Here is a 26,583-nt window from a genome sequence, read left to right as displayed (position 1 = left end):
TCCATACTTTAAGAAATGTCATTCTGACGAGCTAGATTGTCCTGCTGTGGGTATCTTTCACCAGTCTATCTGGATCATATTTCTGCTCACCTCTGGTTTATGGTGGTACTGGTATTGAACCTGGGACCTTGGAGTCTCAGATGTGAGAGACTTTCATATAATCATTATGTTGTCTCCCTAGCCCATGGATGGTATTTCTTTGTCCCTTGGTATGGAAACTGCTCACAAAAGCTTAGGATTACCTTCTGTGCAAATCATTGCCCATTTTGTTTTACTTCCAGGTAAAATTTAAAAAGACTTCAGTTGACAGATGCAGTAAATCCATCTGATGGATTAACCTTAACTAACAGGTATACCTGAGAGATAAGAGTTGGATAGCGGCTATAGAAAAAATATCCAGAGCTGAAAAGAAAGATTTGAGTCTTTGCTACTAAAGAAATCACTCAACACTGAAATAGATGTATGCCAAAAATAGCATTCATCTAGACATATAATGGGAGATTTCTAGAATCAAGAGTAAGTAGTACGTACATCTGACAACCTTCAAGAGAGAAAATATAGGTAAAAAATGAATAAGAATTATAATTATATCTCAAAATTCCAGTTGTTTATGTTCTTGAAAACAATTGGTCAAAAGAAAAATCTTTAAAATTTTGAGTAAAAATTATAATAAAGCATACCATAAAAAGCAGGTATTTTTAGACCTACAAGGATGTGAACTATTTGCTGATAGGTATTTTTACTTAGAAAATTATGTTGTAATCTGAAAAAATTAGAGTAAAATCCATGAAAAAGAAAAATGGACCATAAAGGAAATTATGTAACTAAACTAAAACCAAGGAAAGACACAACACTATGACAATTGTTCTAGAAGCTTCTGAATCCCTTGTGAAGCATAACTCAAGCATAAGAGTTATGTTTCATAAGAGACTGATTACAAGGACTAACTAGATGAAAAATAAAAATTAAATTAACAGGATTGTTTCTTCTATATTAGGACAACAGAAAAGAAGACTAGAAAAGGAGAAACATAAAATCATGTAGAAATACTGCAAGTCAGATAGTAATCAAACTAGAATGTAGTATTTTAAGCAATTACTGTGAAGAGAGGAAAAAAGTGGATTTGACTTATATGCTAGGAAGATTTTTCCATTCATGTTGCCTATAATAATACTAGTAGACCTTTAGTTATTTTTTAATTTTAAAAAAATATTTATTTATTCCCTTTTTATTGCCCTTGTTGTTTTATTATTGTAGTTATTTGTTGTTAAAAATTCGGAGGCTCCAGCTGGCCGGGCTAGCTTCACGGGCGGGTAACAGAGATGACCAGAGACATACGGCTGGGCAGGGAAGCTGTATTTCTTTATTCAGGAACAATGATTCATAAACTAAAACAAACTAATCACCAAACAGAACTCTGCTGTCTCTTTGCGGCGGCGCAAGCACTCTCTCTCACTCTGCAACTCTCCAACTCTGGAACTCAGGAACCCTGGAACCCTCTCTCGGGGTTCCCAGGGGCGGGGCCAAGCGGGCCCGGGAAACTAACTGGACTGATCCAATTTTCTTGGCGGGGGAGAACTAGAACAACCCAATGTAAAGTATACAACAGTTATTATTGATGTCATTGTTGTTGGATAGGACAGAGAGAAATGGAGAGAGGAGGGAAAGACAGAGAGGGGGAGATAAAGACAGACACCTGCAGACCTGCTTTACCACTTGTGAAGCGAGTCTGCAGGTGGGAAGCCAGGGCTTCAACGTGGATCCTTGCACTTTGTGCCATGTGCGCTTAACCTGCTGCACTACCACCAGGACTCTGACCTTTTATTATTATTTTTAAATGTTTTATTATCTTTATTTATTTATTGGATAGAGACAGACAGAAGTCGAGAGGAAGGGGGAGACAGAGAGGGAGAGAGACACCTGCAGCCCTGCTTCACCACTTGCAAAGCTTTTCCCCTGCAGGTGGGGACCGGGGGCTCGAACCTGGTTCCTTGTGCACTGTAACAGACCTTTTGTTATTTTAAATGTAGTCACAAGTAGCAGACATCTTTTAATCATGATGACTAAGAAAGATAGGTTTACTCTACTCTCATATAAAAGAAGGAAGTATAGGATTGATGTGGTGTCTACAAGACCATTGAATGACTTGAAATTTTTCCAAATTGTTCTGACACACATGGCTTCTACATAATATTAATTGTCAGAAAAAACAAGAATTCTAAACTATTTTTCCATCACTCTATCTTTTAAAACATTTTTATTTGTTTACTATTGGATAGAGGCAGAAACAGTCTGTGAGGGGAGGGGAAATAGAGAGGGAGAGAGACAGAGAGACACTGATTAACCACGCATGAAGATTTTACCTCTAGGAGAGGATTGTCCCTGGGTACTTGTACACTGTAATGTATGTGCTTAACCAGGTGTGCCACTGCCTGCCCCTGGATTATAAGCTATTAATAGAGGATTCATCTGGAATTGGGTCCTGTGTAGAGACAGTTAAAACACCCTTTTTAAAAATATTTATTTATTTCCTTTTGTTGCCCTTGTTTTGTTGTTGTTATTGATGTCGTCATTGTTGGATAGGACAGAGGGAAGTGGAGAGAGGAGGGGAAGACAGAAGGGGAGAGAAAGACAGACACCTGCAGACCTGCTTCACTGCCTGTGAAGCTACTCCCCGGAGGGTGGGAAGCCAGGGCTCTAACCCGGATGCACTTTGCTATCACCCGGCTCCCAAAATACCTGTTTTTAACAATTAACTTTTTAGTTTGTATTTTAATTTTAACCATGTACAAGTAATATTCCAAGTAAAAATAATAGAAGCTATTAGAGAAAGAGTGAAATATTTGTACTTTATTGTTTTCACTTCAATGTCCCTTTCTCAGAGAAATCATGCTGATTACCTTTCTCCAAGAAACTCTCTAGTTTGGCATTTTGTTTTTATTTATTTTTATTATTAGTCACTAGCATCTGCCACTTTGAACTTTATCTGCACATGTGTAAATGAACCTCTTTTCTAGCTACTGAATATAACATAAGTTCTGTTAAGGAAAGGAACATATAAAAATAGATCACTTTTATCTTTCCCAAACCTTCCATAGATTATAGAACACAGAATTAGAATTTACTGAATGAAAAACACCCAAGTAAATACTTACAGGTTATTCGACTTAAAGGAATAACTGTAAAGTCATATCTACTATGTATACAATCGGTATATAATGCACATTGAAATGAAAATTCCAATTGCTGCATTGAATTAATTCATTTTATTCAACACTGACGTAGAAATTCTGAAATCTACTCATGAAAAATGTTAATTCGTTAACTGAATTAATGTCTTAATGAAGCGACACCTATATGCAGGACACTTTCAGAGTGCTGGTAAATGTGTTTATTCAAAACAATGTAGGTCAAACTATGTATGTTTTGAAGAATTCAAAGATGAACAGTCCAGATTCAAATGTAGTAAGATAGTAGTCATGAGGTTTTTTGCCATCATGTGCAAAAAAAGAAGTGTGAATTTGCCCTCACACAGCCCTTCCTTATTTCTCTAGATGAAATGTGTGAGGTACACCAACAGCTTGTATTCCTGGAATATCCGGTGGTTCACACTAGTAAATCCTTAATTGAACTTGAAAGAGCAACTCAGAAAAGAACACTGTCTATGTTAAATTCAATGCATTTTAATCATATTATTAAATTATCTAACCAGGAACATGCCATGTAAAGTCCAGGCTTTATAAAGAGTCTTGAGAAATTTAAAATTTTTTGAGAAACATTTAGTCATTCTGGTCAATTTTTTACTCCTCAAACACAAAATTTTATTCTAATCCTATACTTATTTCCCTAAATTCCTTTTTTATTGGATAAAGACAGAAACCTAGAAAGGAGGGGGTGATAGAGAGATAGCTACAGCATTACATTATCATTCATGAAGTTTCCTCCTCTTCAGCTGGGGATGAGGGGCTTGAACCCAGGTCCTTGCATGCAGTAGTATGTGCTTCCCAGATGAGTGTACCACCACCAGGCCCCTCCCTAAATTCTTAAAAAATTAATATTCTCTTAAATTATATCTTTGTTATTTTTACATACTTTTAAAAAACTTTAAAAAATCTTTTTAAAAAATCATTTTTATTTAGTTATTGGATAGAGACAGCCAGAAATTGAGAGGGAAAGGGGAGATAGAGGAGAGAGAGAGACAGAGACATCTGCAGCACTGCCAGGCTGAGCTTCATTGACGGGAGACAGATGACCTGGGACTCATGGCTGAGCTGTAGGCAGTATCTCTTTATTCATGCAGGACGCAGCACAATCTAAGCTGAACTAAACTAAACTAAAAACTAAAAACTGAACTAAAACGAACAATCCTGTCCTTATATATATACTTTCCAAGTAGGGTGTGAACAGGATGTGATGTAGAGAGGGTGGAGAGAAAAGTGACTGGTGCAAATCAGGGTGTGACAAGGAGAGGGGGCGGAGCAAGCAAGAATTCTACCACTGAACCACCAATGCCCTGGAGGGAGGGTGGTGCTTTATGTAAATGTAAAAGTGATTTATGTAAATAGACTGCAGCTTTGAGTGGGATCAAACCAATCTCTATACAGGCATACCGGTGCTTGGTTAAGCAGAAGCCAGGGGGAGCTGGCATACTGCCCAACACAGCCCTGCTTCACGACTCATGAAGTTTTCACCCTGTAGGCAGAGCCTGACGGCTTAAACCTGGGTCCTTCTGCACTGTAACCTGTGCTCGACCAGGTGCACCACCACCCAACCCCTTGATTTTTATTTTCTGAGTATGAGGTATTTTAATTATAACAATAGAAACAGGTGCTTATCTTTTAAGCTTTGTTGTAGCTTTACTATTATACTATACTAATTGTAATTATCAATCATTCTAGCCATACTTTTGTGGATATCAATGTTATGTATTATAATTATAGCATTGAGTACTTAATAAGTGTTACTTAAGGATTCATCTCATCACTTCTAGCTTCTGGAATAAATCAAGATTATTTTCTCCAGTTCACAGTTTAGGAAACAAAAATGTTTAACCACTCCAGTTATATTTGGTCTATTAAAAATTCTCAAAAGCTTTATCCAATAGCATCAAAGTTAAAATAGCATCAACAATTAAAGGTTTGATTAAAAGCTCTCCTATTTAAATTTGATTGGCTAATTAACACAGCAGCTAAAAAACAGTCTAGATAAATAAAGATTTCTGTTTTTTTTTTCTTTATAGGTGTGTGCCAACATATTGAACTAAAGTACCTGACTCACTTAAAAGTTGATGGTAACACTTCCATGGAAGAATCATTATATACAACGAAAAGCAAACCTTCAATTAGGGTTCATTCTATACTCCCCTTGTATCAAATTCCTGGGTTCTTGGGTTTTGTAAGGGAATTTCTCATTCTGAATAATGCTTATATGTTGAACCACTTGAAATTACATCTTTAGGGTGAGAAACAAAACTATTTACCTCTCATCAATGTAATATGATTCTGCTTCATACAAGTAGAGTCCAAGAATAGTTAGAGTCAAACTGAACCTTAGAGCAAACTAGTCTCATGTTGGTCCATCTAGCTAGTACCTATCAAGTAGCATGCTTAACTGTTTTAGCAAGAGAAGAATGGCAGGGCTTGTTATGCTTAAAATGATAGTTAATTAAAAAATTTTATTATCTTTATTAAATTGGATAAAGACTATTAGAAATCAAGAGGGAAGGAGGAATAGAGAAGAGAGATACCTGCAGCACTGCTTTACCACTTGCAAAGCTTTCTCTGCTGCATGTGTGTCAGGCTAGTGTTGCTGGAGGGAGAGATAACCCAGGAACTAAGTTTGTGGTGGTGGCAATACAAATCTTTATTCATGTGGGCCCCCAGAGTCAGGCGTATAGGCACCTGGTTAAAACCACAGTGGAGCCAAAACCCACAATGGCCGGTCTGCCTCCCCCTGCACCCCCCCCCCCCTCATTACCCTCCTCCAGACCCTGAAGAGTCAAGCCTGCCCAGGAAGTGGCTTCACAATCCATAAATAGGAGAGGGGCAGAGAAAAGTGGGAGGGGCTGGAAAGGTAGAACCTCCCTAGCAACCATTGCAAGGGATTCAACTGGCAGGAATTAGTAATACCCTTCCCGGGATTTAGGAAGGAGACCTTTAGTCGTTTGTAAGACAAGGCAGGAGGCTGATATGTAAATAATAAAGGGACAATCCATTAGTAGCATGGAATGTAGGGTGCTTTGGGGGGCAGGGAGAGGATGGATGTCCCCTCAAGTCAAGCCCTGCCAAGTTCAACTACATGCTCACAATTTCCTAACACAGGTGGGGGATGGGGACTGGAAATTGGGTCCTTGTGATTTGTAACATGTGCGCTAAACTAGGTGCGTTACTATCCAGCTCCCTGATAGTTATTTTTCCAAATTTAATAATATGCAAGAAGATGGTATATTTATTTGGTGGGCAGGATAAACATGGAAACTTCATGATATGACCAACTATTAGATCTTTAAATAAAAAAATATGATCATTTTAGACTGTTGTGCTGAAAAATTCAAAGAAATAACTTCAAAGAAAAACTTTCCAAGGTTTATTTTTTTTCCCCTGAGGAAAAAAAATTTAAAAATCTGACACTCTATATAAATGTCTAGAATTTGACAGAAATACTGCTGAGTGAATTCCTCCAAATTCTCCTAGGTTGTTGATATGTTTTCACATGGGCTTGACACCAGTTTCCCTGAAATATGAATGCTCTGTCATGTTATTGCAGCTAATGTCAGGTAGAAAAGTATCTGAAATATCAATATTTTTGGTCAGCTTGTCTAAGTTTTGAAGAGAATCAAGCATTTTTAATATTTATTTTTATTTGTAATAGTAGTTTAATAATGATCAACAAGATTATAAGATAACAGGGGTACAGTTCCACATATTACCCACCACCAGAGTTCTGTGTCTTATTTCCTCCTTGGAAACCTCCCCCCCTTTTTTTTTTTAATCCCTCTGGGTCTCTTAATTAACTATTACGCTTACTATAAACTTATGACTTTGTGAAGACTTGTAACTTCCCTACAACAAATCTGGCTTTGTGGAGTGAAAAGTAAGAGAAAATGTTCGCTTCTCTTCAAAACTTAGGAAAAGCTGACCAAACATATTGATATTTCATATACTTTTCTACCTGAGTTTAGGTAGTACTACATAGTAGTTGGGGAGGAAAAATGGGAGTTATCAACCTAGGGAAAGATTTGGTCATGAATGTGTGACCAACTTTCCTTTACAAAGATGGTCACAAGGTTATATTCTTGCCACAAAGTCTACCCCTGTGCCGCTTCCCCACTTGTTGGTATTGCATCTTCTCTTCTTGAATTTGGGTGGGTCTGAATAGCCACCTGAGCCAACAGATTCAGTGAAAAATGACACTCTTGACTTCTAAGTACAGGGTATTCAAATGTCATTTTCTCCCCTGTTTGTGGTTCTGGCTCTTAGAATCCAGATTTGGGGAACACCCAAGAAGACCATGGAGAGACACACAAAGAAAGAAGCTGAGAATTCTGACCCATGGCCATTGGCCTGATCATAACTCCAGCGAAGAGCTAGCAGCAATTTGTTAGTCTGAGAGTGAGTCATTGTGAAGGTACATCTCCCAAACCCAGGTGAGCCCTGACAAAATTATAGATTCACAAGCAAAGTAAATGATGATTATTACTTTCAGCTGCTGTGTTTTAAACTAACTTGTTACACAGCAGCAGATGACCAAAATAGCTACTTCTAGTAATTGAGGTACAGATAACAGAACAAAAGGAGAGATATATGCATCCTTAATATAGTCTCCCCTTAGTTTTCTTTCATTGGTCTAAATTTTCCCAAGTCCCTTAGCCTCTCCTTATATCACCTACTTATTTTTCATTGTTTTGATTACTCTTCCCTAAATCCCCTCTCAGGTTTTAAGACCCCAAGCTAGACACATTATGTTAATAAAGGCTTGATTAAAGCTGAGAGTAATTAGAGGATTAAGTGTAATTCCTACATTCTATTATCTTATTTATAGAACTTGATGGCAGGCTTTAAATTTTAACAGCAAGTGCTGAATTTAGGACTTAAACTGACATCAGATTCCTTCCAACTTCAACAGACTTTAATATTTTTTACTTAAATTGAATATTGCCAAACACTCAGAAAATCATGGAGAAGGCTATCACAAACACCCAGACTCTCTTATATCAATTATTAAACTTTCAACATTTTTAATAGATTTAAAAAATTATAAATTGTAAGTTAGTTGACTAGCCTTCGTTAATATAGTTCCCATCCCCTCCGAAAAAATACTATCTTAAATTTGTTGCTCTTCAGTACTCTGAATATTTTATATTTTTTGACATACGATTTATCAATAAATATTATCTGACCAGTGTGGTTTAAAACTTAATATAGATGGAATTTTGAATGTCCTTTATTTTTAATATGTCCATTTTAGTTCCTATATGGTATTTTTATTATATGACTATGATCCTAACTAGTTAAATATACTGTTAATGCATATTTAGGGTATATATTTAATTGAATCTACTGTTAATGCATATGTAAGGAATATCCAGATTTTAGTTGTTACAAATCATAATGCAATGAATTCTTTCTTTCTTTCTTTCTTTCTTTCTTTCTTTCTTTCTTTCTTTCTTTATTGGATAGAGACAGCCAGATACTTGAGAGGGGAGGGGGTGACAGAGTGGGAGAGAGACAGAGAGACATCTGTAACACTGCTTCACTGCTTGTGAAGCTTTCCTCCTGCAGGAGGGGAACCGGGGGCTCCAACCCGGGTCCCTGCTCATTTTAGCATGTGCACTTAACCAGGTGCGCCACCACCCAGCCCCTGAATTCTTTCTTTTTTTCATATTTATTTATTTTCCCTTTTGTTGCCCTTATTGTTTTTCATTGTTGTTGTAGTCATTATTCTTGTTGCTGATGTTGTTGTTATTGGGATAGGACAGAGAGAAATGGAGGTAGGAGGGGAAGACAGAGGGGGAGAGAAAAATAGACATCTGCAGACCTGCTTCACTGCCTGTGAAGCAACTACTCTGCAGGTGGGAAGGCGGGGGCTTGAATTGGGATCCTTATACCAGTCCTCACACTTAACCCACTGCGCTACCAACTGACTCCCGCAATGAATTCATTTTTTAAAAAATTTATTGGGGGATGAATGGTTTACAGTGAACAGCAAAATACAGTAGTTTGTACATGCATGAAATTTCCACATAGCAATATAGCCCCCACTATGTCTTCCTTTACCATCATCTTCCAGGACCTTATTCCTACCCCTCCCCCCCCACTACCCACCCCACAGTCTTTTACTTTGGTGCAATACACTAAACCCAGTCCAAGTCTGCTTATGCCGGGCTAGCTTCGAGGGCGGGAGACTGATGACCAGAGACTCATGGCTGAGCTGTACGCAGTATCTCTTTATTCATGTGGAACGCAGCACAATGTAAGCCATCTAAACTAAACTAAAATCACAATCCTGTCCTTATATATATACTTGCCAAGTAGGGTGGAAACAGGATGTGATGTAGAGAGGGTGGAGCAAAAAGTGACTGGTGCAAATCAGGGTGTACTATGAGAGGGGGTGGAGCAAAAAGACATCGTGAACCAGTGGGGATTAAACCAATGCCCTGGAGGGAGGGTGGTGCTTAGTTAACAGTGGTTTATGTAAACAGACTGCAGCCCCAAGTGGGATCAAACCAATGCCATGCAGGCATGCTGTGCTTAGTTAACAGTGGTTATGTAAATAGAATACAGTGTTAAGCAGGGGGGATTAAACCAATGAAACAGAAGGGGTTTTTAGAAGCAGAATTAGAAGCATACCAACAAGCGTGAGGGTGTTTCTTCCTGGGCACGTGCTCTCTGGGTTGGAGAGAACTCGACTGGAGCCAATCTGGCCTGCTGCTTACTCAGCAATGTGGGCAAGAGACCAAGAACTCGTGGCAGAGCAGGAGCACAACGTGTCTTTATTGATCAGAGACAACGCTTTTATATATTTTGAAACAGAAGTGGCAAGTCAGAAAAGGAAATGGCTAGGAAAGGGGGTGGAGAAAAGGAAAGAGCAGGGAGGTAGAAAGCTTCCATAGCAGCTGTTGCGAAGATTTTAACTGGTAGGATTAATTAATACCCTGCAGGCAGGGCGAGACTTAGGCAAAACAATGATTATATAAATAGATCATAGTATCAGCAATGAAGGATGGAGCAGAGCAGGGTGGGGGCTGGCTTAAGGCCCGACATGCTTAGTGTTTTCTCTTCTGATATTGTTTTTCAATTTCTGTCTATGAGTGATATCATCCCATATTCATCCTTTTGTTTCTGACTTATCTTACTTAACATGATTCCTTCAAGCTCCATCCAAGAAGAGGTGAAGAAGGTGAATTCACCATTTTTAATAGCTGAGTAGTATTCCATTGTGTATAAATACCACAACTTGCTCAGCCACTCATCTGTTGTTGGACACCTGGGTTGCTTCCAAGTTTCGGGTATTACAAACCGTGTTGATATAAACATAAGTATACACAGATATCTTTTTGGATGGTAATGCTTGTTTCCTTAGGATTTGTTCCCAAGAGAGGAATTGCAAAGTCATAGGGTAGGTCTACTTCTAGGAAATCAATTCTTGAACACATCTTCTTATGGATACATGAATAATTGTTACTAGGGATAATAACTAGAAGATGAATTGCAGAATAGAGGGTTATACACTGTGTTGGTCTTAGTAGATATTGTCCAACTACTATTTTCCTTCCCTTTTTCCTTCTTCCTTCCTCCCTTCATTCCTTCTAGTTTAAATAATACAATTCATAAGCTCAAACAAAATGCCAGCATGGAAAAAGAAAATCTGTAGTAATAAGACAGGAAGTGTTCAAAACATTTTGAATCAGTAGGTAATGTAATTCCAATTTTTTTCTTAATAAAAAAATTCAGTTGTTGAAATTCAGTCTGGAACATGGTATCTATTCTCCTATCTGTTGATTTGTTTCATTCCCAGTTGCTTAACCTCTGAGTCTTTGAGAAACTAGTCAAATTCTTTCCCTACTTCTTTCTTGTATTGTTATTTGAAAGTTCAGGGTCCTGGGACCCATCACCATTTGAGGATGTGGACAAGGTAAAAACCTAGCACAAACTCATATAAAACATCCTGAAACTTGTTTGTGATGAATGTTTGGACAGGTTTTGGAACTTATGTTTCTCTTTAGATGACAACTGGGTCCTGGCTTGGACCTTTTCTCTCCTTTTCTGTTTATACTATCCATGAGTAATCACTTGTTTACACCTCAAGGGCTGTCTCTTGACTTCAAATCTTGAGTGAAAACAAAGCCAATGGAAGAAGTGAGGATCTTTTGGTAACTGTACCCAATTCAGCATTTCTCTGATGTGAAATATCCAGAATGCTTTTTACGCCATGGTTGGCAGCAGTTACTAAAGACTGAAGGCTGGAAGTACAAAAATCAAAAGGTGATGTAGTTATACTTCTGGTTAGGTTTGGAAACTGCTTCAATAAATTCCAGTAGGAAAAAAGGTTATTTTTTTCCTACCAATTTAACTAGTTTTTTCTCTCCAAGTTCTTAAAGTGACTTATAACACAGATAAGTACTCAGTAAAAGTTATAAATTATAATAAAATCATTTTTAGTCTAACTTTTCCTTCCTTCCTCCCTTCCTTCTCACCAACATACATTGATGGAGTTTATCTATATCAGAGACAGATGAAAGTACTTAACATAGTTCTCATTTTATAATAAGGTGCTCCATAAGTGATTACTCTCTCTAATGAGACCAGTGCAAGCTTTGGTGATAGTTGTAATCCCACGCAGAGAACATTTTAGTACCTTAGTCAAGGGAGTTCATCTTGATACCTTTTAGCTGAAGTCTGTGGTAGACTTACTGTTCAGAAAAATTGACAATTGTGACAAGGAAACAGCATTGAATGGATGCTAAAACTAGTTTCTAGATCATGATCATAGCAACAGTGAAACAAAAGTTGCTCAAAAGTCTTGATTTAGATATTGGACTAATGAAGCAATGTGACAATAAACAATTTGAAGACTATAAAATATTAATGAGTTACTATTCAAATAACATGTGCAAATTATTTCCCCCAGTTTTGAGGACTACTTTTTTCATTTTTTTTAATGTTCACACACAAATTCCTTTTTCTAATGGGTAGGCTGCTTTTCTCAGCTGCATACTGTCATTCCTAAACAGCCCTAGAGCTAAAAATTTTAAGTGCTGTCACCCCAAATTGCTAAACAGAACTTACTCTTCAATTTGTCTGCCATTCTTTCTGTCACTCTGCTTTCACTTTATAGTGTGACATTAGTTCAGCTGTCATATTTTGAGTTACTTTACAATAAAAAATTAGGGTCCTGTTTTATTCTCATAACAGTCAGAGAGGTCACATGCAGCTGCACACACCTATATGGACCTAAAATTTAGGGGTGAGTCCTGCTGACAAACTAAAATAACAATTCCTTACACTTTTATTGTTGTTGCCTTTTTTTCCCCCCTCTAGAGCACTGTTCTGCTCTGGCTTTTGGTGCCAACAGGGTTTCAAATTGGGACCTCAGAGCCCTAGTGCACTTCAACTGTTTTATAAAGCTACTGTGCTATCTCAATTTGCATACAAAGCCTTACTCTTGGGTTGGGAGACAGCATAATGGTTATTAGTGGTTATGCTAAAGACTCTCATGCCTGAGGCTCCGAGGTCTCAGATTCTTTCCCTAGCACCACCATAAGGCAGAGATGAGCAGTTCTCTGGTCTCTGTTTCACTCCTCCTCTCCTCCTCCAACCCTTCTCCTCCTCTTCCTTCTCTCTCTCAATAAAATAAAATATAAAACACACACACACTTACTCACTCACGTACTCCTTACTCTTCACTTGAAAACCACCGGTAAGTAGCATGGTTTGGAAAAGTACAAAATAAAGTCTAGAGAAAGATGTAAAATATAATACCCCTAACTTTTTATTAGGAATGTATTATAAATGATTTTCTGTAGTCTGATGCTGGGTCATGCATCCTAGAGGCAGATAAGCAGTTATGTTTGAATTTACTAATAGAAGACATAAAGAACTTGCCTATATCTACTGTATTTCAGCCACCAAGTTGAAGACATTGCTATGATTCCACCATGACTTTCCTGGGTAGATGACCTCATCAATGTGTCCTGTGACCTCACTTCTCCAGAGCCCTACCTCACTAGCCAAAGACAGAAACAGACTGGAAATATGGATTGACCTGTCAATGCCCATGTCCAGCAGAGAAGTGATTACAGAAGTCAGAACTCCCACCTCCTGCACCCCATAAATAATTTTGGTCTATACTTCCTGAGGGGTAAACAACAGAGAAGTTTTCAATGGAAGGAATGGTTCACAGAACTCTGCTGGTGGGAACTGTGTGGAATTATATGCCTATTATCTTACAACCTTGTAAATCAATATTAAAACACTAATAAAAATCAAGAAGAAGAAAAGAAACTTGCCCAAATCTATGGGTAAGCAAGACCACCCAATGGCTTGATTTTGTTTGATTTTTGACTAATTAGTAATATCTACCCAGGGAATATATTTGGAAGGGAATGATTTATGCTATTCATTAGCTTTTTGATTTGCTTTCCAAGTATGGAATTTCTAGGTCTGCTAATTGATTGGACTACTGGGATTTTGTTATTCTATGTGGGTTCCACATTTCAGGTTTAATACTTAGGTATCCCCAAAGCATGCTGCCAGTTCCAGAGGGGAGTGGGGAATGTGGTATGTAGACTCTGTTTCAGTCAAAGGTGGACAGAAAGAACTTAGGATGAATCAGTGATTTCAGTTTAGTCCCTCCACTCCCTCTCACAAATCCTTTCTGATTATTGCAGACAGTCTTTGGACAGGGCTAGGGGTCATTAAAGATGGTCTTCTTTACTTCAGTACAGTGACATTATCTCTTCCTGCTCCCAGTTAGTGCTCTTAGGTTCAGGAAGTATCTATGATATGGCTAGTCAAGGTGTTGCGAGAGCCTTTGCACCCATGCCAGCTCTTGGGATCCTTTAAAGTAGAAGCGTACCTTTCTGTCATTTTGGTCTGTCGTGGTACTAGCTACAAAGTATTTTCACTTTGTGTCCTCTACTTCATACAGAAAATATAATGGGGGTAGGCTAGGTGGGTGGTGGTGCACCAGGTTAAGCACACATAGTACTGAGTGCAAGATCCGGGTTCCATCTCCTGGCTCCCCCACCTGCAAGGAGGATGCGTCATAAGCAGTGAAGCATATCTGCAGGCAGCTATCTTTCTCCTTCTCCATCTCCCCTTCCTCTCTCAATTTCTCACTGTCCTATCCAATAAAATGGAGAAAATGGCTGCCAGGAACAGTGGATTTGTAGTGCCAGCACTGAGCCCCAGCAATAACAGTGGAGGCAAAAAAAAAAAAAAAAGAAAGAAAGAAAAGAAGATATAATAATTCAGCACTCTGTTGTTCATCAGTGGAGAGGTGTGTGCACTGAGCAGCCTCCTGTTGTTTGAGATCATATAGTTCTATCCTCTAGGCCTTTCACATACACCCCCTCCCTCCATCATTGCCTTTGAGCTAAAAATCAGCCTGACTTCATGTCTCCTTTATCTGCCATCCACACAGTCCTGGTTTCCACTGAGCTCACTGAGTCTTTGTCCTGGGAAACAATTTGTCCCAGGAAAGTACGTGATGAGGCTGCTCCATTCCCACTACTCATCAGAATGAGCTCTAAGTTTGATTTTAAAGCAAGTAGTGACTACTATCCTTTTTTTAATGCTTTTAAGTGAAAGGCGATTAAAAAAAATGTGTGGGAGAAACATGAATGACTAAATTTTCAGCTTCTGAGAAAGAGAGGAGATTCAGACATAAAGAGAAGAGAGACATTGCAACATGTTTCACCATTCATGGCATTCTCCTGGTATTATATATATTGCTTCCATGTGGTGCCAGGGCTTGGACTCGGGGCCTGAAGTACTGTAGGGTTGTGTCATACTGGGGTGAACTTTTTTGATTCTTGATTTGATTTTAAAAGCAAAGCTTCAAGCAAATGATATTAAGAGAAACTGGTAGGGGCCGGGTGGTGGCACATCTGGTTGAGCACACATGTTACAATGCACAAGGACCCAGGTTTGAGTCTCTGGTCCCCACCTGCAGAGGGAATATTTTGCAAGTGTTGAAACAGTGCTGCAAGGTGTCTCTCTCTGTCTCTGTCTCCTCCTCCCCTCTTGATTTCTGACTGTCTTTATCCAACAAATAAATAAAGATAATTAAATTAGATAAAGAGAAACTGGTGGTCACAAAACACTCTAAATAGCCCATCTATTGATGATTCATATTTTCCATAGCCTATGAGTTAAATTTTGGAAATGTGAGTATTTCTGGATCTTTAATGAAAGGATCAACAGTTGAAGAGCATTTAGATGCCACAGTCAAAGTTGTCTTTCTGGGCATCTTTGAGGAATTGGCAATTTGTTAATTTTCTGTTAGTCTTCAGATGTAGTACTATTCTATGGCAGCAGATGAGTCCTATAGTTTGGTTTGCATTTGCACCCTGATTCAGGGCCCCATCTGTCCTGCATCACACTCCCCATATAAAGAGATAATGTTTTTCTGACTAGCCTCATTTTTCTCCTCCTCCTTGAGTTTTACTTAAAATGCATTTGAGAAACATGTGCCTGTAGTTTAGGAAACTTTATTGTTGAGAGACTTTGCTGTAATGTATAATTAATGCATTGGAACTCTGTGTCCAAGATGCTTTCTGAGTGCCAACAAAATGCTTTAATTTATATACTAAAGTTTTCATTTTGTTCTTAAATCCTTTTGGACTTGCTTGGTACATTTATCAAGTATGATTCTTAAAGTTCTTATATGGGCATTGTGTGGTGTGGGCTTAATAGATAACATTAATAAACTCACATTTAATAACAACACTAAAAGCTACTTCCATCTGGATTTACTGGCAATAAAAAAAGACATTACAGAACTTTGGGAATTCGATCAAGGCGCTGAACACTAATCTTAGATTACAAAATTGTGAAATCTAACTACTAGGGAATACAAAGCAATCAAGGACAGGCTTTTGATAAAAGCTTTGCACTGTGCTTAATAATTAATGTGGTAAATGTACTCTGTAATAAACTATATCATAATGGATTACTTTTGATATCTAAATTGGCAATGATATCCTTGTGTGGCTTCATTGACTCAGTCTTTCAGTTTGACTTGCTAGATTTACTGTGTTAAACTACAATCAACCTATAATGGGGTTATTTTACTTGCTTAGAAATCATAGTTAATTTAGGCACATTGATGAGGCTGAAAAGTTATATAAAATTTGGCGAAGGTACAAAAACAAATAGCACAGTCTTTAAAATTAAAGTGGTCTAATCTACTTTTAAGGCAAATAATCAGCATTCAGTAGGCAGCGAGATTTCAGAGGAAGCAATGAATGTGTTTTATTCAAGAGAATGTTGAAGTCAGTGTTATGCTATTATTATATGTACATAGTAAAGAGAAATATTCAGCAAGCTTGGTATTCCACAAATCTATTTAGAAACAAATAGCAATAAATCATATTATACAAGAACTTTGAAGTGAGAACATAGAAGTAGAGATAAAATTAATCAGACAACTGTTGGTATGCTTTTAAATTCTGCTTATAAGACCTTCTGTTTTGATCATCACATTAGTTTCGCTTATATTACTTATGATGTGGTCTATTTACATAATCACTGTTTTATCTGGGTCCCGCCCTGCCTGCAGGGTATTGGTTTAAACCCCACTGGTTAGATGGAAGCTTTCTATGTTTTGTTTGTGCTCTTTTTTTGCTCTGCCCCCTCTCCTAGTCATTTCCTTTCACTTGCCACTTCCGGTGAAGAGATGCATAAAAGGCATGTATCTAATTAATAAATGAGATACTGCTTTCCAGCTCAGCCATGAGTCCTTGGTCGTCTCTCTACCACCCGTGAAACTAGCCCAGCCCAGCAGACAACTAGAAAATTGAGGATATATTCTGTTTTATAGAACTTTTGCATCTAGAACTCTTCACTATTTTTTTTTTTCCAGAAAGTGAACATGAATTCCAGCAGAATCCCTGAGAACACAAAGAATAGCCAATGAAATGCATGATGTCTTGGAAACGTGAAGTTCACCTCTCCAGCGTTTTTCTTCAAACTTAAGAAAATTTCATTGGCTTCTATTTTGATAAAATAGCCCAAAGTAATCCATTATGATATAGTTGATTACAAAGTACATTTTTGGAAGAAGCATCATCAAGGGTCATGAGGAGTTAAAGAACTTGGTTACTTAGTATAAAAATCTGTGAGTTACCACTTGTTCTGAGAGTCCCTTAGTCTGTTTCCTCGAGCAACAATAATCCCAGACACATACAAAATTTTACACATTATTATGATGTTGTTCCTGTTTAAAATTCATACAATGTAGGGGCCAGACAGTGCCACAACCACCTGAGCTCACATGTCACTATGTACCAGGACCCAAGTTTTTTTTCTTTTTAATTTATTTATAAAAAGGAAACATTGACAAAACCATAGCATAAGAGGGGTACAACTTTGCACAATTCCCACCACCAGACCTCCATATCCCATCCCTTTCCCTGATAGCTTTCCTATTCTTTAATCCTCTGGGAGTATGGACCCAAGGTCACTATAGGATGCAGAAGGCAAAAGGTCTGGCTTCTGCAATTGCTTCTCCACTGAACATGGGCATTGACAGGTTGATCCATACTCCCAGCCTGTCTCTCTCTTTCCCTAGTGGGGAAGGGCTCTGAGGAAGCGGAGCTCCAAGGTACATTGATGGGGTTGTCTTTCCAGGGAAGTCTGGTTGGCATCATGCTAGCAACTGGAACCTGGTGGCTGAAAAGAGAGTTAACATACAAAGCCAAACAAATTGTTGAACAATCATGGACCTAAAGGCTGAAATAGTGTAGATGAAGAGTTGGGGAGGACCCAAGTTTAAACCCTGGTCTCCACCTGTAGGGGGGAGGAAGCTTGAAGAGCAGTAAAGTAAGTCTGCAGGTATCTCTTTTTCTCTTCTTATCCTCTCTTCACCTCTCAATTTCTCTGTCTTATCAAATAAAAAAAGAATTCATATATAGCAACATCATATTGTTAGTGAACATATGTACAAATAAAATTTAAAAAATCACACCACTGGTATTAGTGTGGTGACTTCTGTGGTAAGCATAAAAGTAGTATTTGTCAAGGGCCCCTTGTCTATAAAACACTTTCTTTTTAATGTTTTATTTTTTATTAGTGATTTAATATTGATTTAAAAGATTAGAAGGGGTATAGTTGTAATGGGGGTGTAATTCCACACAGTTCCCACCACCAGAGTTTAGTTTCCCATCCCCTCCACTGGAGATTTCCTTATTATTATTTTTTTTGTTGTTATCCCTCTGGGAATATGAATCAAAATTATCTTTGGCGTGCAGAAGGTGGGAGTTCTGACGTCTGTAACTGCTTCTCTGCTGGATGGACATAGTAGTTAGCAGGTCCATCCAGACCCCCAGCCTGCTTCTATCTTTTCCTAGTGGGGCAGGCCTCTGGAGAGGTGTGGTTCCAGGACACATTGGTGAGGAATTCAGGGTGGAATCATAGCAACATCTTCAACATGGTGGCTGAAATGCAGTAGCATGGAATGTAAGACAAAATGTTTAGCAAACAGTAACCATAAAGTAGGAATAAAGCAGATGAAAGTAGAGATCTTAGAGTAGAAGGGAGGTAGGAAATCTATTTTAGGAATGTTCTTAGGAGCCTGTGTCTTAATAATATTTACTTGAGCTTGATTGCTAACATAAGAATGGACCAGAAATATTGTCTGGGAAGATGGTGTCAGGGTTGAGAGTAGTAGTAGGAAGTAGGATTAGGACAGAGAATTGTTCACAAACTCAAAGAAGATATATAAATGCAATTAACTGTTTACTATCATGACCTTATCTGGGGCCCAAATCCATTCTTATTGAGCAGAGGAGTCTGTATGTCCCTGCCACTCTGAGTTTTCAGGCCACGGTCACATGTGGGAACATTCTAGGCTGCACTTATTTCAGGACCCGTCTACCTCTAGTGGTAGAGTAGGCTGACCCAGCCTCCCTTCAGAGAGTTGGGCAGTCCCTACCATTGCTGTTCTGTAGAGGGCAAGATCCTGGAGAGGCCCACAAAAGGACTAATGATGATGTTCCTGATGGAAGTGACCAGTGATGGTGGAGAGAGGGATCTCTTTTAAAGGTCTAGGCCCATATTATGTATGAGGCAATCCAAGGATTCCCTGGTGATGGGGTGGCCTGATAGTAGACCAAAAGGCCATTGTTAAGTGATCCAATCTCTAGCCCTTATTCAGCTTTTCTACAAAACCTTTTCACACACACAATTTCATGTCTCCTGAAGACAACTTTGTAAACATGTTTTTAATATAGGATAGTAATTTATCACATAAACAGTTGAGGACCTACTTTATTTCAGTGAAAGGGAGTGTCTCAGTGAACAAAGCCCTTGCCCTCATAAAACTGACACACTAGTTGAATGTACAGGCAATGTCTGGTAGATGTACATCATGTGAATTAAATAGGATCTTAGAGGGTGATAGTTGCAGTAGGAGAAGAAAATTGGTGAAAGAGGTGAGGATGATCTGACTAGTGAGCATTCTCTCATAGAAAAAAATCTTAAGGCAGAGGCATGGATGGATATTCAAGGAAATGCAAGATTGTCGGTATGGTTTCAGCAGAGGGAAGAAAAGGTATGTCAGATGCTTTGTAACCTCCCCCCCCTTCCAGTGTAATCTTTGGAGCTCAGTGCAGGCACTATGATTCTACTGGTCCTGGTGGCCAATTTTTCCTTTTTTTTTTTTTTTGGTCTTGGATATTAGAGAGAAATTAAAAGTGGATGAGAAAGATATAGAGGGAGAAAGATAGACACCTGAAGACCTTCTTCACTACTCATGAAGCATCCCCCCCAGCCACAGGTGGAGAGCAGGGGCTCAAACCCTTTGTGGCTCTGTGCTTTTCCTACTATGTGCACTTAACCAAGTGCTCCACTGTCCTTGCCCATACGTCATATCTCTGTAAAAATATTTGGTTCTCTGTGAAGGAAATGGGGAGATAACTACTGCAGAATTTGAGCAGATGACTGACACAGTCTCACTTGGAAACTATCAGCAACTAGACCTATCTATCTATCTATCTATCTATCTATCTATCTATCTATCTATCTATCTATCTAATCTACCTTCCTACCTATGCATTTATGTATCTATCATCTATCTTAAACCAGAACACTGCTCTAGTACATGTGATGCTGGGCAGCAAACCATGCTTCTAACACATAAATCTTACACCCTTAACTGCTGAGTCACCTTTGCTGAAACTTCACTTGGATTAAAAAAAAAATCAGCTTAGCTATTGTGCTAAGAAATAAAGAGCAGGGGTATGAGGGAGCCCAGTCACGGGGTATTGGTAGTAAACCACAGGAGGGGTCAGGTGACTCGAGCCTGAAAAGCAGTAGTGAAATATCAAAGTTTGCACATATTTGGAAGGAAAAGCCAATGAGATTTTCTGAATGAATGAAGGTGAGGAAGACATAGGAAGAACTGCAACATTTCCACCCTCTCCCCTGCCAACAGCTAGAAGAGTGGAGTTGTCATCAACTGAAATGAGAAAAAGCTGAAAATAGAATAGCTTTGGGAGAAAGAAGAAGGTTAAAATTTCAGAGATTTGAGTTAAGAGTGTATAGTTTGTTGTGGATATATCTATCTATCTATATCTATATATCTATATATATATCTTGGTCAAATGTCAAGTAGCATTTTGATGTTTGAATCTGAGATCTGGGAGAGATGGCTGGCACGGGAATTGGGAATTGTCTGCTTGTTGACAAAATTTAAAATCCCATGATGGATGTGATTGGCAAGGTAGAGAGAGTGGGGAATGACAGCTGACCAAGGACCCAGTCTCTCTTCAGGTTGCTGGCACTGAGCACATACTAGAGAAACAAATGTGCCACTGCACATGTGAGAAGTACTATAAAGTCCCTCATGGGACTCAGAGTGAACCTACACTTGGAAAGTGATATAATTTGGTATCTATCATTCTTTTGATTCTTTTCCCTAATCATGATTCCCTCCAGTTCCATTCATGTTGTAACAAAAGAGATGCCATCATCTCTTATAACTATGTAGCAAATCTGGGGAAAGGTGGAACAGTTTTCTTGTGACACTGACCAATATTTCCTCAATCAAGTAATTATTATCGGTTTTTATTATTATTGTCTCTAGGGTCATCTGTAGGGCTTACTGTCTGCACAATGAATTCACTTCTGCCAGTGATTACTTTTCCCTCTTTCTTTCTCTCTTTCTCCCTTCCTTCATTCCTTCCTTACCTTTCTTTCTTTCCTTCTTTCTTTCTTCCTTCCTTCCTTCCTTCCTTCCTTCCTTTCTTTCTTTCTTTCTTTCTTCCTTTCCTTCTTTTTTTTCCATCTTTCTTCTTTCTTTCTCTCTCATTCTCTCTCTCTCTCTTTGATAGGACAGAGAGAACTTTTTAAAAAGTTATTTATTCTGGATAGAAACAGAGTGAAATCAAAAGGGAAAGGGGAGATAGGGAGAGAGAGACACAGAGAGATATTTGCAGTGCCACTTCACCACTAGCAATGCATTGCCCCTGTTGATGGGGACCTAGATATTGAACTCGGGTCCTTGCTCACTGTAATGTATATGTTTGCTCAGATGCGCCACCACCCAGCCCCAAGGACGGAGAGAAATTGAGAGGGGAGAGGGATATAGAGAAGGAGAGAGAAAGGGAGGAAAGGTTGGGTAAAGGTTACGTAGAACAATTATGTGAACAAGTGAGGTGGGACTAGAGAGATCCTGGTGTGCCTGCTGAACAGAGCAGTGGCAAATGTGGTTAAGAACTTCTTGTGCTAGTGGTCTGGGAGGTAGCCCAGGGAGTGAATAAAGCACTGGACTCTGGAGCCTGAGGGCCTGAGTTCTATCCCTGGCAGCACATATACCAGAGTGATGTCTAGTTCTTTCTCTCTCTCCTATCTTTCTCACAAATAAATAAAAAAACCTTAAAAAAAAAAAAAGAACTTCTTGCGAGTCTGGTAGTAGCACAATGGGCTAAGTGCATGTGGAGCCAAGCACAAGGACCAGCATAAGGATCCCGGTTCAAGCCCTCGGCTCCCCACATACCAGGGAGTCACTTCACAAGAGGTGAAGCAGGTCTGTAGGTGTCTTATCTTTCTCTCCCGCTCTCTGTCTCCCCCTCCTCTCTCTACTCTCTCTGTCCTATCCAACACCAACTGCATCAATAACAACAACAATAATAACCACAACAATAAAACAAGGGCAACAAAACAAAACAAATAAAAAACAAGGGCAACAAAAGCAAATAAATAAATAAACATTAAAAAAGAAGAACTTCTTGTACCAGGTGGAAGGTGGAATCATATGATAAGGTTGAGGAGGAAGATAGGGGCCAGATGAGGCACAGGGATGCAGTCTATGTGAGGGTTTTGAATTTAGGAGTAGCGGAAAGCTATTCAACACGCTAAGAAGGAAAAGACTCTAGGAAACAATGAATTAAAATCCCTTGGTTGGAAAGAAGTTGATAATCAACTTTTTAAGTTTTAAAGCAGTATGAATGGCAAAACTGCAAAACAGATTTTTTAAACATATCTTTAAAAATATTTATTTATTTATTCCCTTTTGTTGCCCTTGTTTTTTATTGTTGTAGATATTGATGTCGACGTTGTTGGATGGGACAGAGATAAATCTAGAGAGGAGGAGAGAAAGACACCTGCAGACCTTCTTCACCACCTGGGAAGCAACAACCCTGCAGGTGGGGAGCTGGGGGTTTGAACCGGGATCCTTATGCCGGTTTCTTGCTCTTCACGCTGAGTGCGCTTAACCCGCTGCACTACTCTGACTACTGCCCGACTCCGGCCAAACAGACTTTTGAGGTATAGTAATTTAAACAAGCCAAGCTAGGATTGCAAGTAATATTTAACTTTATAGTCATTTTATTAAAAAAACATGAATGGGGAGTTGTGTGGTAGCACAGCGGGTTAAGCGCACGTGGCGCAAAGAGCACTGACAGATGTGAGGACCCTGGTTCGACCCAGGCTCCCCACCTGCAGGGGAGTCGCTTCATAGGCGGTGAAGCAGGTCTGCAGGTGTCTGTCTTTGTCTCCCCATCTCTGTCTTCCCCTCCTCGCTCCATTCTCTCTGTCCTATCCAACAACGACATCAATAACAACAATAGTAACTACAACAATAAAACAATGAGGGCAACAAAAGTGGATAATTAAATATAAAAAAAATGGATGGAAATGAGTAATGGAAACTAATGATCAATAATGGTATGACCCACAGATTAAGATGTGTAAGTACTTTTAAGATGGGAAGAAGAATTGAACTAGGTATGTAGACTAATGTTTGAAGGGTAAGATAGCAGGTGGTTGGGTCTGTTTGTCTTGTGTTGCAATATTAGGGAACAAAATATGGTTAAGGAGCGGTGAACAGCTGCTTTAAAAAAAAAAAACTTACCCTGAATCTCCAAAAAGAAAAGATGAGTCTCTTCTTAGGACTTGGGAGAGGTTAGATGGAGAGTGCCTTGACATTTTAATACACTGTAATGAAATATGTTGGATTGACTTCAGGTAATTTTTAGGAACTGGACCCACTAATAGTTGACAGTGTTTAAAAGAAGTATCTATGGTCAATGTCAATGTATTTTGCTCATTGGATTTATTAGTGGTAATAGCCTCAAACCAGGAAAACAATTCTAGGAGGTCAGAGAAAGTCCTCTCTGTCTCTCTCCCCTCTCAATTTCTCTCTGTTCTTGGGGCCAGGTGGTGGCACATCTGAGTGTGTACATTACAATGAGCAGTGAAAGTTGAGAATTTATAACAGGGTAGTGTTAGAAGATATATATGAAAGTTTGTAGTGTTTAGCAAAAAGAGGGTTTGTCTGAGGTTATGAGAGGTAGCTACAAAATTAGGATTGTATTATTCAGCTAGTTCAATGGACCTTCTTTAAACACTATGCATTTAAATCTATGGAGAGAGATTTGTTTCTGTTTGAGTATTATTTATTTCTAGCCTCATGCTTTGAACAGAATGAACAACTAATCCTGAATAAAATTTCTCTTAAAATAATTATGTTAAGGTTAAGGTAGATTGTATAATAATAGCATATAAGATTTGCAGATGAGAATTCCCAGGTTCAGTCCCTAGCACTACTAATAGCCAGAGGTGGACAGTGTACTTGTTAAAAGAACAACAGGGAGTCAGGTGGTAGCACAACTGGTAAAATGCACGTGGTGTAAAGTGCAAGGACCCGGCTTAAGGATCCCGGTTTGAGCCCCTGGCTCCCCACCTGCAGGGGAGTCGCTTCACAGGAGGTGAAACAGATCTGCAGGTGTCTATCTTTCTCTCCCCCTCTCTATCTTCCTTTCCTCCATTTCTCTCTGTCCTATCCAACAACAATGGCATCAATAATAATTACAACAATAAAACAACAAGGGCAAAAAAAGGGAATAAATAAATAAATATTAAAAAAGAAAACAAATCAAGTATACTAAAAACAGCTTTTTTATATAATCTAGGTTTTCTTGACAGTTACGTCATTTAAGAATTTTTTGTTTTATTTTTTAATGAGTCAGAGAGAAATTAAGAGGGGAAAGGGAGATATAGAGTGAGAGAAACAGGGCCAGGTGGTGGTGCACCTGGTTGAGTGCACATGTTACAATGTGCAAAGACCCAGGTTCGAGCTCCTGGACCCCACCTGCAGGACAAAAGCTTTGCAAGTGGAGAAGCAGGGCTGCAGGTGTCTCTCTATCTCTTTCCTTCTATGTCTCCCCCTTCCTTCTTGATTTCTGGTTGTCTCTATTCAATAAATAAAGAGAATTAAAAAAAATAAAAAGAGGGAAAGAGTGAGAGAAAAAGAAAGATAGCTGTAGCACTACTACACTGCTTGTGAAACTTCATCCCTGTACTGGAAGTTTGAAACTGGGCCTTTACCCATGGTAATGGATGAAAGTGCACCTGACAATTATATTTTAAACAACCTCACAGATAAATCTCAAAATAAAAAAAAATAATCTCATTTAGTGAGTTCATCAATTTATTCAAAACTGGTAATTAAAATGATTTATATTTGTGCTAAATGCTTGGTACTATCTTTATGGTAGTTTATTCTAGTGGTTAAGACAAATAATAAACAGAAAAGAAATGAATGAATTTGGTTCATCCTTTTAAAGTAACATGCTAGGTGGGTAGATAGACATAATGGTTTGAGCTAGGGCTGGGAAGTCGTCTGAGATAAAGAGTTCAGGACTTTCTTGGGAGAGGTTAAAATTGAGAATGAGAAATATATAGTCCAAGATAATGGATGACTTCAGGCACGAGCCCTGTGCTAGGTCAGGTGACTTCAATTTAGTTCTGTTCCTTTTCAAAGTCCCTTTATGATAAACTCTTTCTGTCAGCTTGTGATACATTTTATAAGATCCATTCATACAAAAACAGAAATTGTGTTTTATTTTTCCTTTTCAACATAATCCTTCATTAACATATATTTGCAGCTATTGTCATATATTTGCAGCTTGATACCTATGTCATATATTTGCAGCTTGGTACCTATGTCAGTATAATTATTAGAATGATTTAATATGAAAAGGATTATTTGCTATATAAAATGTTCACAATTTTCATGTTCAACTGTAGGGGGAGTGAATATTCATTATAAGAAAATTCTTTTGCATAAAGTGGATCTAGTGGGTACTAGGAATATGAAAACTTGGAACTATCAAAATGTAAATATTGGTATATTATTCCTGGATTCTTAAATCATAAAAACTTAAATTTTATTGCAATCAGATTTTGAATGTTCAATTTTCTGACACCATGTAAATTAGTATACATTTTTTTCTAGCTCCAATTGGATATATTGATTTTGATAAAAGCATTATATTTTTACAGTATATTTAATTCAGATGCTGTTTCTATTTCCTCTAAAATAATTGCTTGTAATACACAGACTCGATTTTATGTGACTAATTAGACCAGCGTATGGGAAAAAATTAGGTTTGCAGGTAATATTGAAATTAAATATGTTAATCTGTACCTCCGTGTGCACATTTTATATGAGCTTTAATTTGCCAAATAAATTATAGTTCTGTGTTTATAAGGTGCCCTTGAAAGGATGTCCTATTTCTGAGCACTAATACCTTAGGGAAACAAATATACAAAGCTTTTAGCTATAGGCTACACTTGCATAAATTAAAGTGAAAGTCTTTGGTTGGGAAGTAGAGCTCTGGTATTCTTAGCTTTTTAAACACTCTGAATTGCTAACACGATTTTTTAAGTATTGTTACTAATATTAAGATAATAAATAATATTTAGTTTCAATATAGCACCCTTCAGCCAGGGCATAAATTCATTTTGAATGCTGTGTTGAATTAATGTATAATGAACACAGTGCAGTTTGCTATCAGGAATTCTCAATGCAATGCAGGAAGTCAATTCTTTGCTTATGCATTAGCACTGCCAGTTTTGC

This window comes from Erinaceus europaeus, chromosome 11, assembly GCF_950295315.1.
Source record: "Erinaceus europaeus chromosome 11, mEriEur2.1, whole genome shotgun sequence".
Classification (NCBI taxonomy): Eukaryota; Metazoa; Chordata; class Mammalia; order Eulipotyphla; family Erinaceidae; genus Erinaceus; species Erinaceus europaeus.
Note: the sequence above shows the minus strand (reverse complement) of the source record.